The sequence below is a fragment of the Channa argus genome, chromosome 12, assembly GCF_033026475.1.
Source record: "Channa argus isolate prfri chromosome 12, Channa argus male v1.0, whole genome shotgun sequence".
Taxonomy (NCBI): domain Eukaryota; kingdom Metazoa; phylum Chordata; class Actinopteri; order Anabantiformes; family Channidae; genus Channa; species Channa argus.
In genome coordinates this window covers 23,418,484-23,434,879 of record NC_090208.1, presented here as the reverse complement: position 1 = coordinate 23,434,879, position 16,396 = coordinate 23,418,484, and positions in this window count along the sequence as shown.

Here is a 16,396-nt window from a genome sequence, read left to right as displayed (position 1 = left end):
CAGCATGGCATTTGTGGGGCTGTATTCTTATTTAAATCCAGCCCTTTTGTTCCTTTTTATCATGAAAAGGCTTCACAGCAAAATGTAAAAAGTTTTTGAGAAATATAAAATCAATAAGTAAGGTTTTTTTTTAAAAAATAGTTTGTTGGTGCTTTCAAGGATAATTGTTGTATTGTGATTTCAGACTCAGGTGCAGAAAGGTTTTGCAATTGGGAACATATGACAGCTGCAGTGGTAAAAGAAAAAATTAAAAAGTCCTCCAATCAATGTATTACTTTTAATCTTCACATGTAACTTAAAAAATATTTTTGAAAACTACAACGATTTCTGCTTCATTAGTAATTTTTGCAATAATTTTATAAGCACTAATACCTGAAGGGCTGTACCAAGTGTGATGAACCATGGCAGTCAGAAGAGGAAGGCTGGGTAATTTCAATTCTCAAATTTAAAAGATAACTTCCGCCATTTTTGGCTATTACATCAGCCAGATTCACTGCTTCACTGGGTGACATGTGTCTTCATTTCAAAAGGCATTTATAATAATATTCCCCCAATTGCTCAATATGCACAATGATTCCACTGGAGATCTTGTGCATGCAGAGTGTGCAGCAAATGTATTTTTAATAATTTTTGGACGACAATGGAGGCACAGATGAATAAGGTAACCCATGCTTCAGATTGACAATCAATAAATATGAGTAGTCACAATTCCAAGTTGTTTTTTTTAGTGTCAGTATAGGTATTGTTGAAATACTATAAATTTAGGAAATGAGTTAACTTTTAAGTTGGATATCGTAGCCTGGGTTAGAAAGTAAAAGTATACACAGGGTGGTGGTCCCTGTCACATTATAATATTATATTACTGGATTATTAGCACTGATGCATTGCTTTGTAAGCATACTTGGATACTTTGGCTGGCCAAGCCACAGCTCATTGTAGCTGCTGCTGGAGTGGTTTAATCTATAACAATGCACCATTTTTATGAACAATTTTTCTGCTTTATGTGTGAAATATTCATCCAACAAATAGCGGCTGCTAGGTAATTGTAGTAATGAGAAAATCACAGTATTCCCATTTACGATGCAATAAATTTAAGTTAAGAAACCACAAAATGGTACTTTGATAGATATATTAAATATATATGGTTTCTTGTCACTAAGGTCAGTGTGGCCCAATGGCCATGGTCTGTAACTATGCTATTTGCCCAGAATTCCGCTCTAATCCTAAACCTACATATGAGGCTCAGTGTTTATTGTTTCCTTTGTTTTCAACTGAGGACTATAGAGCACAGATCTTTCATTGATGACTTGCCATTGCCGATTTCCACAGCTGATTCACAACTCAATTATTGGCTCATTAACGCACCATATCAACTTATAGATTGACCCATGAAAACCAACGACCCCAGAGGCGCTGAGGGACCAGGCTAAAGAAACACTGTTAGACATGAGCAGTTTAATAGATAGCAGAGAATTCCTTGTAAACGGGGGCTTAAAGTGCCTTGTGGCCCATCATCTATATATTAAACAGATGGTAGTGATTACAATGAGATTTCTGCTACAAAGATGGATGTTTCTATGTGCTTTGTTTGTGGAAAAGTCACTGAGCGTCATTTTTATTCTTAGGCAATGCAACAAATATCACCAGACACAGCACATGCACTAACAAGCCTCCCAGCAGTTATTCCTGAGGGTCACATTGTCACCTGGCAATGACACCATCACCCCTTTGATCATTACAATATCAGCACTGTAACCAAATATTCACTCCTTCTCTCCCACGGGGCCCCGCCTTCACTCGCACGATGCAAAATGTCACCTGGCTGACTTCATTCTGGCCTCATGTCTTTTTCAACACAGCGGGAGGGATGAGGCTGAGCGATAAAAGGTGAACCAGAAGCCAACAAGTGTAGTTGATGTTTTTAAGGGAACAGTGATTTCAGCCAGGGTATGGTCATCTCTACCAGCCAGGTCTGTGTTTTCTGGCTCTTATAAAAGGCTCTATTGGACTTTAGAGCGAGCAAAGGAGAGGTGAAGGAAACGCCTGCTAGGGACTGATGGGAGCAGACAGAGAGTACAGGGGTTACTGTCAGACAGAGAGCCTCTCTCCTCGGCTTATCTGCAGTTCTCTCTCTGTATGATCACGAATCATAGCCCTGACTCAACTCGAGCAAAGCTGAACCCCCTCGGCCGTCTCCACTGCTTATACCCCCTCTTCTCTCTTACGCTTCTGTCTCTCCCCCTCGCTTTCCATCCGTCCGACTTGGGGCGCCACGCTGGCCTTTAAAAAGGCAAATTTGTAATCTGATAATTAACAATCTGCTAAATTTCTCAAAAGGAAAACAGTCATGAGAAATGTCTGCCTCATGCCTGTGAGTAGGATGACCTTTTGCTGAGGCTGGAATGGCAGGCGAGGCGAGGCGAGGCGAGTCACTTAGAAGCATTTAATTAGCTTTGCTCAGGGCTGTATGTGCGTTGCCAATGGACAGAGAAGGGATAGAGGAGGGGAGAGATAATCAGGGAGGGATGGAGGCATGAGGAAGGAGAGACACTGATTCCAGATATCTGTTATTTAATTCGTCTCCATCTTTATGCCACAGCATGTGACTTGGTGAGGTAAAGGTGAAAGAGGAACAGTGATGGGAAAGGAAAGCAGTAGTGACTATTTTCTGTTTTTCTTGTTGCTGTTGTTGTTGCATCCACAGGGAGTTGTCCACCGTAGCCTCGAGGTGAGCGTCTGAGGTCACGAAGTGCGCCTTTAATGTGTGACTTTAAAAAAAAACAAAAAAGAGGATCAGGATTCTCACCATCCGACACTTTCATTCCGTCCTTTTTCTTCTGTTTTTGTTCTTGCTCTTTGCCTTACCTCACATGTCCATCTACACACACTGACCTCAGCAGCAGTGTAGGAACATATCAGCTGTTTGGTGCATTCACTGGCTTCCCCTGTATGTCACTGTTCATCTGTCACTGTAAATTACAGTTTATAAAGCAGTAAAGAAAATGCTTTTGATACACATTCGTCTCATTTCAACAAAGCTCTTTGGCTGTTTTTTATTCCCAAACAACTTAGTTTGGGTTTATGAGCCCCACGTCTCTTCTGTGTTATTTATATACACTTTACATACTGACTCCTATTAGTATTTCCACTATAATGACACATTTCCACCTGCTGGGATGATTTTACATTTTTCTTACACTGCTTTATAGCTTTATGGGGCAGAATGGGAAAATGTTAAATCAAACAGAGCTCACTGTCATAATGTCTAATGCAAACTGAAGCTTCACTGTGATTTATTAGAGGAGAAAGGGAAAAAAATAGCACATCTGAGAAATCCATAAATAAAACAGCTAGAGGAAACCAAAGGAAGTCAATAAAGGATCATTATTCCCCCTCATTTCGAGTACATACAAGCAAATGCTGAATGAGATATTAGCACAGAGTGATGCACCTAGAGGGTTAATCACTGCATTTGTATGCAAATATTTATTTAAGTGTGTCTGCCCTTATGGGAGGGTTTAATGAAGGAACTGGGCCCAGGCAGTAGGTGACATTCAATGCCCGTGTAACCTCAGTGGATGGCTTCGCTGACGCTATTTGTGAATGTTAATTGCTTTTTCGGCTGCTGCAGCCTCCCCAGTCCCCACCTGTTCCTCGAAACGGAGCAGCGTGGGACTCTCCCTGTCCTTTCAGCCAAAGCTGTTGTTTAAAAAAGAGAAAATCCTCTTAGGAATAATGCTTGTTGTGCCGAAGGATCATATCAGAACTGATGTCTGTATGATAAAAAAATGTGCCAGTGCTCAAGAACGAAAAAAGAAAGCCAAAACTTCAATTATCAGAGGTCTGACCTCTTTGCTGTCTGGCTGTGTGACTCGTGGAGCGGATGGAGTGTAATCTTCCTCGTCTGCTCTCTCTTCTTCCGTTCCCTTTTTCCACCAGTTCCTGAAGAAAAAGCTATTCGAGATTTGCATAACCAATTGAACAGAAAGCTAATTTATCCAAATATAATTAAGTGTGAGAGGAACTTGCATAAAACAAAAGAGATTGGCTTCTATATATTCATTTCTGCAGTTCCTCTTGTCCACACCACACATAACAAGCGAGTGGAGAGAAGGTGAGGTGAGGAGAGAGAGAGAGAGGAGAAGGGGACTGAAGATAAAGATCTTTCCATTTCCCACAGGGAGCTTTGAATTGAGGTAATCCACAGAACTGTGAAAATTAAAACCTCATCTGTTAAAAAAAATGCAAATAGACCTTTTGATTCAGCTGCAGAGGGAAATTTGCCCAAATCAAAAGATTAGCACCAATAGTTATGGATTATGTTTCACTTTTATGCTCAGTCTTCTCATTGCTCTTCTTTATTTCATACTGTTTTCAGTCTCTCACTTCCATCCAGATTGTTGTCAGGGTATTAAGATCTCAGCATTTCACAAGTGAGGTAGAGAACAAGGAGACATGGCTACAGACAGACAATGAACAAGAACTGAAATCTACCTGTCATCTGAATTTGGCCTATATGTAAACATAAGTACTTTCCTCAGCTTATCAGCATGATTCACATTAATAGAGCAGGACATCTCGTCTTATTCCTACAGAGTGAGGCCTTAACAGCATCTCTCTTTGTCACATGAGCTCATAAATAAACAGAGATATATCAAAAATTAGCCCAGCTTGAGGTTGGTTGAAAGTGACACTAAACATTTATGAATGCCATGAATCTGAGTTAAAACAGCAACCGTTTAGTCTGGAGTGGTGTTTAATGGGCTCTGTTAAGTGCACAATACTGCTAAGTCGCAGCGGCATCACCTGCTGCAGCTAACAATCTCTCTTTTTTTTTGTTTTGTGTTTTGCTTGCAGGCGCCTTCTTAGCTAACAATATTTAAGCAACAGCCATATAAATGCTAACAAAGGGTCATTGATTTTTCTGTGTGTGTGTGTGTGCGTGTGTGTCGGCTACATCAATCTCATTAACATGCTTGTACCAGTTGTTTTTGGCTGCTGGAGCTTTGCGTGCAGGCAGCAGCTTGGAACAATGAAAGACGTAAATTTTAACTGTCTCATGCACAAAATAATGGCGCTGTAGTGAACAATGATGTCCACACTTTGCAATTATTTGACCCCCATTAAAGCAGTAAATCAAAACAGTAGCAAACAGGAAAGAGAGGAGGTGAGATGATAGGAATGGAAGTCAATTTGTCTCTACAAACACGGGCTTACCAACATGGAGAGCTGAGAAGTATGTTATTGCAAAAAATTCTACAAGCTGTCACTGTAGCACAGTGACATTAGAAGCAAAGGGCACAGGGATCATAGGGATGAGTGTGTGTGCATGTGTGTGTGTGTGTGCGCGTGTGTGTTTGCCTGTGCATGTGTGTGGATGTGAATGTGAAAACACTGTCCTGACAAAAAGCCTTTCACACATTATTGAGCCCAGAGAATGTAGCTCCAGTGGGTTGTCAGGCAAAATACAGCTCACAACAAAGGAAGGTTAGGAAAGGGGATGTGATCTTGTGGTTTGTGGGAAACCGTTGTAATAACAGGAGAAAACACAATGAGAGGAGGAACTCAGAAAGTAAATTATAATTAAATGTAAAGTTTATTGGATATAATGGTAGAAGAACCGTAGAACATGTTTAATGACAGCCATTGTCCTCTGACATCACATTCATGGTAAGAAAGTTCATTTCCTACCATGAGAGAGGGAAAATTCCCAATCTAGAAGAACATTGGGCCAAAACAACATTATTGCTCATCTACTTCCTCATTTAAGATACTTTTAGCTGATATTGACATTACCACGACCTTCAATGCCATAAATACATCCTTTAACACAGCTGCAGTGTCCTTTTGTATGAATCCTCTGGAATGTAGGTTTTCCCTGTTTTTAAATGGAATAAAAGCTTTTTGTTCAAGCCGTCGTGTCTGTCAATACGTATTCCTGTGAGTGCAGTGTCACATAACGTTACTGACTTAACTAGAACATCTGTGAGGTTGGGTGAAGAGGCAGCAAGACAGTTGACATTAAATTACAGGCTTGATTACATCCTCTGCATTTTACTTCCAGGCTTAAATAAATGTGTCCAAGATGTGCACTGATATTTCAGAATTAATTTAGGCCTTTCCTATCGTGTGGTGTATGGTCTATTCTGACATTGTCATTTTTACAAGGGGATGTCAGACTATGAACAGTACAGGAATAGTCCAAGCAGTGGTGGTGGGTGTACAGAGGTGATAGCTGAAGATGCAGATGGAGCCGGAGACATATTAACAAAGTCAAGGACCCATCAGGAGCTTGTAAAACTGCATTAGTGCCCAGTTACCCCAAAGAGTGGTATGATGATTGCATGCAGGTTGTAGCCAGAGGGAAAATGGTGCAAATGTTGGAAGGTGAGTTTGTAACATACAAGTCAAGCAAGTCAAGCTTTTATTGTCAGTTCTTCCACATGTGCACATATACAGTGGTAACATGCAGTTGTGCATAAATCTGTGCAGGGCAGGTCAAAAACTGACGGACTCTTCTGACGGAGTTTCAAGCTTCAGCATGTGAGGTGGGAGAGACTGAGAGACTATTCATAGCGTTTGGTCTGATGTTTAAAAAGCTCAATTTGCTCTTCAGGCCTTGTTCCACTTGACCCTCAGTGTCTCCCACATGCTTTCTAACAATCTAGCTGAGATTTAATTTGACCTTTTATTCTCTTTGCCACCCTCTCGTCAAGCTTCAAGTGCTGAATAACCAGTAGCCTACGTACAGTCAGCAAAGCCTGAATCTGAAGCTGACTACTTGCTCCATCACTGTCCTCTCCATCTCCTTCCCTCCCCTCTTGTTCCTGCTGAATGTGGAGGACAAACCCGTCATGGCACTCATAAGCTTTTTTAATCAGCGTGAGAGATTGCCCACATATCTTTTAACTCATTAGCAAATGCTATCGCTCCTCTCCCTCCACCACGTGCAGGCGTGATCAATTCCTCTATCATTTAGGACCAAATCAATCTCACAGCTCCTCTTGCTTTTTAAACTTCAATATCTCCCCCTTCCATCATGGTGCATTACAGCATCTAATTAGTCACATAGCCTGGGGAGTGGATCTGGAGCAGTGGAACAGGTCTGTATATTCAAGGTGGGCTCCTGTGGTATAGATAAGTCCTTGTCAAAAAAGCAAATCCCATATGCCAACGCTGAAGGACAAATAGCAAAGCCTTAATCATACCAGAGTAAAGGTTTTTTAAAAATCCTCACATTTTACTAGTTGTGTGGTTGAGTGTCTTACAGTGATTTTGTTGGGCTGCATTATAATAACAGCTTCTTGTCTGTCAGTGTCATGAAACATGCATTACTGCTACCACAGGTGGATGAATAAGTTGGACAAACCCCAGAAAAAACAAGCACTTCATCAGAATTAGTTTATATGTCCTGTGATCTATTCAGGACATATAAACATATCTGCTGCTTTTACTTTGCAACTAGTGTTCATCTGCTTTAATTTCAGAGTTTACTCGTTTTTTTTTATTTAGATGTCGTCAAACAATATGCGTTAGTTGTTTTTCGGCTGCTGGTATGAGCCACAGTGCATAGTCACATTTTACAGCCTCCTCACCATCAGTACGGATTAGCACTTTAGTGCTTCAGGTAGCACTGAATGCAAGTGTGGTTGCGTGGGCTTTTAGCAAGGGCATGTGGAAACCATTGTTTCCTCCGTGTTTAGCTTTGTTATGAGGTCATCAGAGCTACAAAAAGCTTTAGAGATGCATAACACACTTTCAAACCTAAGTGTAAGGCGTTACCTTGCAGCACAACAACAAAGAACACACATTGAGTGTGTGCTTTGTTGTAGTATAGTGTAGTAAGAGAAGCCACTGTAAATAAGAAAGACTTGAACCAAAGTATAGAGAGGTGCACTGGAAGCTGTTTTTATTTTATTCCTCTTAATACAGTCCTTTGAAATGTTACTCCTGATAAGGGTGGGTTTTACTATTATGTGCATTTCATAGCAGCAGCTGGTAAACAGCAGGAATGTCATTACTTCTTGCCCTCAATTCTTTTTGTGTTTGTTGGTTTAACGTGCCTTGTTTTGCCCTCTAACCTTCAGTGGCAGGTTAGCAAAGGCTCATGGCTCCTCTTTTTCCCAGTGTTGTATAGAGCAGGAGATGAAGAAACAGGACAGAGGAGGTATTATTTATTAATAGTCAGTCTCCCCAAAGCTCTGTAAAACATCCTGTTGAGCTCCCTGAGGTGAGCGCTCAGCTTCAAAGCAATTAAAACTAAGGCTATAAGAGTGGATGGAGAGCAAAGGAAGAATGGCTAGAGATGGAGAAAGGCAAAGAGAGGGGTCTGGCCAGTTACAAGGCCATTGGGTTTGGCTGGCTGCGCAGTCACATACTGTACATTCAGCTTTCATGCCTGGGAGAACAGGGGCCCTGAGCGGAATAACTTCCTCAGGTCAGGGATCCCTTGTCAGGGTTTAAAGCCCCAGTGAGCCTAGGGAAAGGCTAAAGCATCTCTGGAGGATTATATAACCATAATAAGTGAATGTAGTGATCCTCTCCCTTTCTGTCCCTCTGAGTCATGTTAAGAAGTTGCAGGAGAAAGGCCTGATAAAAAAAAAAAAAAAAGGTGAGGTCTTCTTTAATATCTGGTCTAACTTCAAAAACTGTCAAAAACCCTTCACATTGAGGAAAGATGCTCAAACTGTCCTCAGGTGTGAATGGGAGGCTAAAGGATTATCTACTGTATGTTTACCCTGTGACAGACTGCTAAAGCCTACAGGGTGTTTATCTGCCCACTGCTGCATGCTGGGACACAATCCAGCCCTCAGATGAATCCAAATATCAAAAATAAAATAAGTATTAAAACAACGTGTTGACCCAAATAAGCCCCCACAAACCCCGAACCGCTCGATACCCCTTCACCTTCTGAAGCCTCATTCATATCAACAGGAGTAGATACATGTGTTGCCACACTGTTTGCAAAGCGATTATACTCATAAACCATATACACCTCATAAACCAGCATGAAGCATATTTATGCCTACACCCATCAGCTAGTGCTGTTAGGCATCATAAAGGCAGCCTAAGTGGTCTTTAATAAAGATAGGTTTTACATGCCTCTCAGGCATTTTCTCATAAAAAGCTGAAAGGTTTTGGCGAGTCATTCTCTCTGATGGGCTTGTAAAAGCTGAGCACCCTCCTCTGACCACCGTGCTGATGCGAACGTCTATAGCCGAGGTTGTTTTTGTGCCTCCGAGAGCCTCAAAGCCCCTGCATGTTTGCCCTCCGACTCTGCTCAGTCCCAGTTTCCTGAGCAGCCCCGACCATTTTCTTCTCATTTCTCTTTCCATTCCTCTCATGTCACTCGCCATCTTTGATTATATTTGTCTTGAGCTTAATCTGATCAGAGAGGGAAAACAGGAGAAAGAGAGGATCTGTGAATAACTTATGAGCGCTCCCTCCTAGAAATTGAAGCATTATGATACGTATATTAGTTCCACTGCTTTGCCATTCTGTGCCCACCGTCAAGGTAGGTTATGCAACTGAACAGGCTGAGACAAAGCAACTATTTTGGGCATAGAGGCTGTGTTTTCCTCAGAGGCATGAAGGAGGAGATGCCATGTCTCTGGGACAAAAAGACACAAGACAGGCAAAACAAAGACCTACAGTAGTAAAACTAAAGCTTTTGCATACAGTAGAAGGTGTTAAAGAAAAAAATTACTTACTCGTACAAATACTAACGGTAGAAAGAACTGAGAACATGAATTTTCAATTTATTCAGGTCCAGGTCTCGGTTGTAGCAGGTTGAGGAAGTTAACCTAGAAATCCCTTTCCATGTCCTCCAACTCTTCTGGTTTGGGACCCTCAAGGGTTACTGAGACATTCAGGCTATTTAATCCCTCCACTGGACTCCAAGTCTGCCCCTCCCCCCCTCAGTTGGACATGCCTGACCAAATGTCCACAGGAGAGCGTTCAGGAGAAAATCCAACGCTTTCCCTGAATCACCTCAACTGGCAACAGCCTAATTTTGAGCTCCTTTCAGACATCCCTGAAGGCGAGCCCAGACTAAGGAAAGCTCAAATGAAAGTGCAGAGAAAGCTCATTTTTACTTCTTTGTTCTCTTTCTTTCTGTCCGTTCTGGATTTTAAAACCAGGACAGTTTTTAACTTCTTATTAAACATATCCTACTTGATCAGAAGCAGCTACAAAGAGTATGTGGTTCGCTACAGTAGTAAGAACATTGCAACCTAACGCTGCTTTAGTGAACAGTTCGTTCGTGTGTGTGTTTGAGTCAAACCAAATCCCAAACTATATGTGGTTTGACTCACACTTCCTTCTTGCCTCATGTTGAGTTGTCCAGAGGTAAGACACTGAGCCCCGAGTGGCCCCTGGTGTGTGCTCCTTACTTAGATGTGGCTTTGGATAAAAGTGTCTGCTAAATGACTAATTGGGTTGAAGTGCCACTTGTCACCCAGACAGTAGGTGACACGAATGGTTCTCAGCTGTCACAAGTTCTTTGACGTCAGCTTTACTGTGTCACAACCTTCCGATTTCCCAGCCGTTACCTCAAAGGTTTTCTCCCACTTGAAAATATGTTTTGCTTCTCTTTTCCTTTACTGTGGGGTTCAGAATGATGAATACACAGAGTATGACCTATCAAAGGAAAGTTTGAGTGAGCTCTCCTTGAAACTTTACAGTGTTTGTAACATCACAAATACACCCTGTTAACAACTTCCCAGTGTTACAGGCCACTTAAACAAGTGCAATATGTAGGTTAGATGTCACGTTTAGGTTAAGGGAGGACCCAAGTGAAGAGACTGTAAGAGGGATTGCAAATAACGAGGGGCTTTATTGACAGATGTAAATAGTTTACAGAAGTCGCTCCTAACAGGAGGATACTAGGAACCGGCTACAGAACAAAGAAAACTCTAACCAAAGGGACCAGAACATGAGGGGGATTAACTTAACAGATAGTAAGATGGTAACTTAGGACAACAGGCTCAGGAAACAAATAAGACTCGGATAAACATAAAATCTAATAACAGGTAAGTACACGGAGGGGGACTAAGGAAAACTAATAAACAGAGGGAAACCAGATAAATAAGGCACAGACAAACAAAAATCACTACACAGGAAAACAACGAGGAAGTCTAAGGAAACTAACAGACAGATAAACTAAATTAACAAGACACGGAAAAACAAAACAGCAAGCAGGCACATCACCAAAACTCAGACCAAAGGGGAAAGCTGCACAGGGTCCCAAAAACAAAAGTCCAGGAGATACAAGAGTCCCGAATGCAAGAGTCCATGAAATACACTAACAGCTTTTACCTAGAGTCCAGAGCCTGAGGGGTTGGTGAGGGTAATAGTGATGACAATGACAGCGGTGACCACGACGAAGACAGTAACCACGATGGCAGAGACCACAGTAACAATGACGAGGATCTGGCAGGGGAGTGAAGGGAAGACTGAACTTAAATAGAAGGTGGAACAGGTGCAAACAATGAGGGACAACGAGGGCAAAGCTGGGGAAAAGAACCAAGGACAGGAAGTAAGGAGAAGGGGCCACAAAATAAAAGTCCAGGGACAGGAAGTGCAACAAGACCCTGACATTAGAACTTCAGAATAGGTCTCATGGTGCAACTTGGTGATCTTATTATCAGTGTTTAAACACTGATGATAGTTATAAGATTATATTAAAATATAATAATTTTTTAATAAGAGGAGAAAATGTCAATGTTCTTTAAAGCAGTTTAACAAGTTAAATTGATGTTTCATTGAAAAGGCCGCAACATAGGTTATGGTTTAAAGAACAAAACTTTTATGAAGCTGGAATCTTGAATTTTAGATCAGTTTTTATAATGTACTGCACATTGGCCACTGCGAGACGCTATGTCCCTCAGCAGCCTGTAGTGATAAGTGAAGTGGAGTCTGATCCAGGTTGTCAAGGGGAAGAGCAGAAGTTACATGTGAACTGTCAGATTCAAAGCGGCTGCTTCAAAATTTGAAATAGCTTGAAAAGAAAACTACTGCAACAACTTTGCAGGGGTGCCCCAGGCATCTAAAGTTCATTTTCTCTGGATTTCCACAATAGCAGCCCTTTAAATGTCTTAATGCATGACTGTAGGGGACCTTTAACTTCTAACAAGACGTTCAGTTCTGCCTCCGCCACAGGATGTTACGATGTAAGTTATGTTTCTTCCACTGCCTGAATACAGTACATCCTCAGTCTCAGGTCAGCAGTTGGCGTTCCCCACTGAGTACAGCTTGGACAGGGCCCTGCCTCCCCTTTGTGAATTGTTTGATGGTTTGTAAGAAAGTTCTATTTCATTGCATCCTCCAAACTTTATCTACAGTAAAGTTGTAGCCATCTTTGGAGCTTTGTGGTACCTGGAGAGCTCCCTAGGCTATCCAAGCCCAAAGGAAACCTTTTTTTCAGCTCTAAGGCTTCCTGCATGAGCAGGATGTTGAAGTTTGGCCACCAAGTACAAAGATCCCCCACCGGCTGTAGCTCTACGTAACTGTGGCTAGTGCAAAATAATGTGGAGAAATAGTTTGAGAAGTGAAGAGTTTTACAACTTCTGCAATTTAGGTAAAAAAAAGCAGAAAATCTGAATTGTACCATGCGGGTAGTGGCAGCCAATCTGAAATATTTAGCCCCCCACAATTTTCTTGCCATTCATATTTAACCACGGCTAATATTTTCCATATTTTGTCATTTTTAAAAACTCTTTATTTGTGTGTACTGCATGTGTGAATCCACGTGTTAATTAATGCAAAAGCAGCTTTCTCAGCTCTTCGTGCTGTTGCTCTTTTGCGTTAAAAGTTACTGAGACAATTACATACACTCAAAGGTTCCAAGGACAGTACATACTAAAAATAAAATAATTTACCTAATAAAGGAATAAATTAGCTTTTTATCGTCTACTTTATGCATAAGCAACATCAAAGTAATGAATAAATAAATGAATGAATGACATAGACGCGACAAAATGTAAAAATCAGAGGAGTATTGAGGTGCCCTGGTCAAAATGCAGACTATTTGATGCATTCAGTGATGAAATATAACTCCCATTTTTAGAAAAATGATAGCCTGCATTCAGCGAAAGCTCTCTACGGCAGCCATTTATGCATGCATACTTTTATAGCCTATCATATCTGTGCTTTCATGAATATCAGTTATGCACCAAAGTGCAGGTTTTTACATAAAATAAAAAAAAAAAAAAAAGTAAAAAGAAGGGGGTAAAAGGGGGGTGGGGGTAAAGTATGCACAGGTTTTGTTCTTTTCTTGGGAACTCTTGACAACATTAGATGACCTGGTCATGCAGGCTTTGTGTAGATAACTCACAGGTGCACTGCTATCACTGTGTCCCAAGATACAATCTACAGGTCCATCAGTCAAAATACGCTTGCTTGCCGCTGAATTTATTTTCCTCCCTCCGTTTCTCCACCCAGCATCCAACCCCAGTCCTGCAGCCTCGGGAATATTAAATATGCAAGGCGTCCCTGCTGCAGATGTGCTGCCATCGATTTTGTGTCAATCCCTGAGGCCACAGTAACTTGATTTGGTATCAGTGTTGGCTAAATGAGACTTCTCCAGGCAGGAGAGAATGGAAGAACAGGTGAAGGGCTGGCAGGTTTCTCACTCTCAATTTTTCATATTTACAGGGCTGAAGATCCCAGCATGCTCTTTGTCTTCACCCAAGCTTCACTAAGTGCCTCTGCTTGTGTTGTCTCTTTGTTAAGACATCAGAGACTGGTTTTACAAGGCATTTTGAAAAGTATAAGACGTAACCTTGGTTATTGTCTCTTCTCTTTAATTCAGGAAGCCATTAAAAGGCCTTGGAGTATTTAAACGGCTCCATTCAACCTGACAATAGAAGTGCTTCTTTAATGTTTTAATGCAACACGTTGGAGTTAAGAGGTCTGCACCACATCCCACTGGGTTGCTTTGGCATGAGTTAAAGTTTCTTCAAGCAATATTCATCTTAACCGATCCTACTCTAATGCGAGTTCTACCCCCCTACTGCGCTGAGTGCTTCACCAGAGCCAGCAATGAGCCTAATGCAATTAAGGCTGCGGCCATCTCATAGAGCTCTTTTGACTTTGTGGGAGACTGTTTGCCGAGCTGCTTCTTAAATGTGGACAATGACAGATAAGCACAGATTGAGTACTGGAGGCCCTTTCACCGAAGCCTCTTTGACTTTTTTACTTGCTATCCATTTTGTTTTTGCCTCTGAATCTAAAGATTCTTTTAAATCAGTGTGTGTATAAGGACTTAGTACAGTTATTATATCCTTTAATAATAATCTTCTCTATTTTCTCTACAAAGTCAAAACAAAAGCAAGAAAAAAAAACTATGAAACAATCAGGACACAGCTGAAATTCTGCATGGAAAGTGTTGTGGCTGCAGCGATGTTGGAGGGACTTTCTCAGCTTGTGTGTCTGTGTGTGTGTGTGTGTGTGTGTGTGTGTGTGTGTGTGTGTGGGTGGGTGGGGGGGGGTCAGCTTCTGAAAAACAAGAATCATGCAATATTTCATTTGATTTACAATTTGTATCTGCTTGTGCTTATGCATCGTGCTAGATTTTTATGGGGAGCAACTTATATACAGCGAAGAAATGTAGTGCTGTTATCTGCATTGTGATGCTGCATGTGATCCGCCATAAAACCCTGACAGTGGCTCTATTTGTTTGCCAGAGCCCTGGCAGGGTTCCTACCTTCCTGGTCACACATGTTCTATTTAAACAGCTCAACATTGCCACCATGTGGTAAATAACAGCCACGACCCTGCTTTGGCATGAGGTTAACAGCTCCAGATGCTTGCAGTATGTGAACCACAAGGGGATGATATTGCAGATGCAGGTATCATGGCAGGTTAAAAAAAAAAAGTAAAAGAAAAAAAAAAGATGAGCAGGCATCAAATCAGTGCGGAGTTTGGCTGTGGTCCCAGTTTTTGATGAGGGCTCATCAAATCAATAATCTGTTCATTAGTCATACAAGAGGAAATCTAAGAGTGATCTGCTGCTTAAACAAATCAATGCTGCATGTAGTTATTCATTGTTCCAAATCCGTTTCTCCATTGATGATAACCTTTTATGCGCATCAATAGCTGCTAAAATGCCTACCTGCCAATATCTCAGGCACAAATAGCCTCCTCTGTGGTCTATCTAGGATGCTGTGCATTGCAATCTCTTTCTAATTGCCCAGTACCATCTGTTGATGGGGCAAATGGCATCTTATCTCGAATGCGTTGCAGCGATCAGGCCTAAAATCTTCCCTTTCCTTGCAATCAAGGTCGCAGTGTTGGAGGAGTGCGAACAATGTGTAACATTTCCCTCCTGCCTTCATTACTATGTAATTAGCTGCGGTGCTATTCAATTTCCCTCATTTCAGACTTTTCAGATCAATATCACTAAGGCTGCTGGCTAAATGGCTGCGCTGCTAGGAGGGCTTTTCTACAGCTGAATGGGAGGTATAAATCACTGGACTAAAAGAGACGTTCAGTGCTGTAGCAAGGCAATGACCTCCCACACTTTAAGGTGCTATTGTACAGGCTTTGGAGGAACATTGGCACTGGAATGATGTTGAGAGTGTGTCATATTTCACACAGGATATTGTATTAAGAGTGTCGGCTTTATGACATGCCTCCTGCTTCTTCTTCTCTACTCCGTATCGACCACCAAGTCATTTCGGAATTTCTTCGCTTGCAGAGATTCTATGAAGCATGTCACTGAACCACAACAAGTTCTTTATCTGCTTTCAGGCCTTGATGACTTCGGTGTGGACTTACTTTGCATCTCCTTCCATTTGTGGTTTTCTTCTGGTGGTGAAGGGCAACTGAAGACACAAAAAGATCCATAAATGATGAAGGGCCTACAATAAGATGAGTATTCCCTTGCTGCCACAGAACTGAATGAATAAGAGTTGCATAATCACGCAGTTCATTCTGAATGCATCTATGTGCCGATGTGCTAAGTTATGAGCACATCACCTTTGCAGTTCATCAAGCTTATTGTGAGTCGACACAGTCCCACATGAGCATTTGGCGGTATCATAGTACTGGATGAGATATGAGCTGACTCAAAGGCTGGATATAGCCGGATCAATGTCCTCCCACTGAACAGAACATGTAGAGGGAGAGCCGGGCAAATAGAAGCCCACTCTGAATAATTAGATGTGGCATTGACTCTGAGGCTCATTCCAGGCCAGTTATTAATGTCTATAATACACACTCGGGAGACAATGGGGCATGGTCACATGAGGAAGTACAGTATGTGGTGGCAGTTGAACAATCGATTTTCAACACCTGGAAGCTGTGGCAGTGAATGTGGTTGAATGTTTCAAATATTTAGTGGTGTGGTGCAGTTGCTGTGAAACTGTTGGAGAGAATGGTGTTTGGAAAAAAAGAC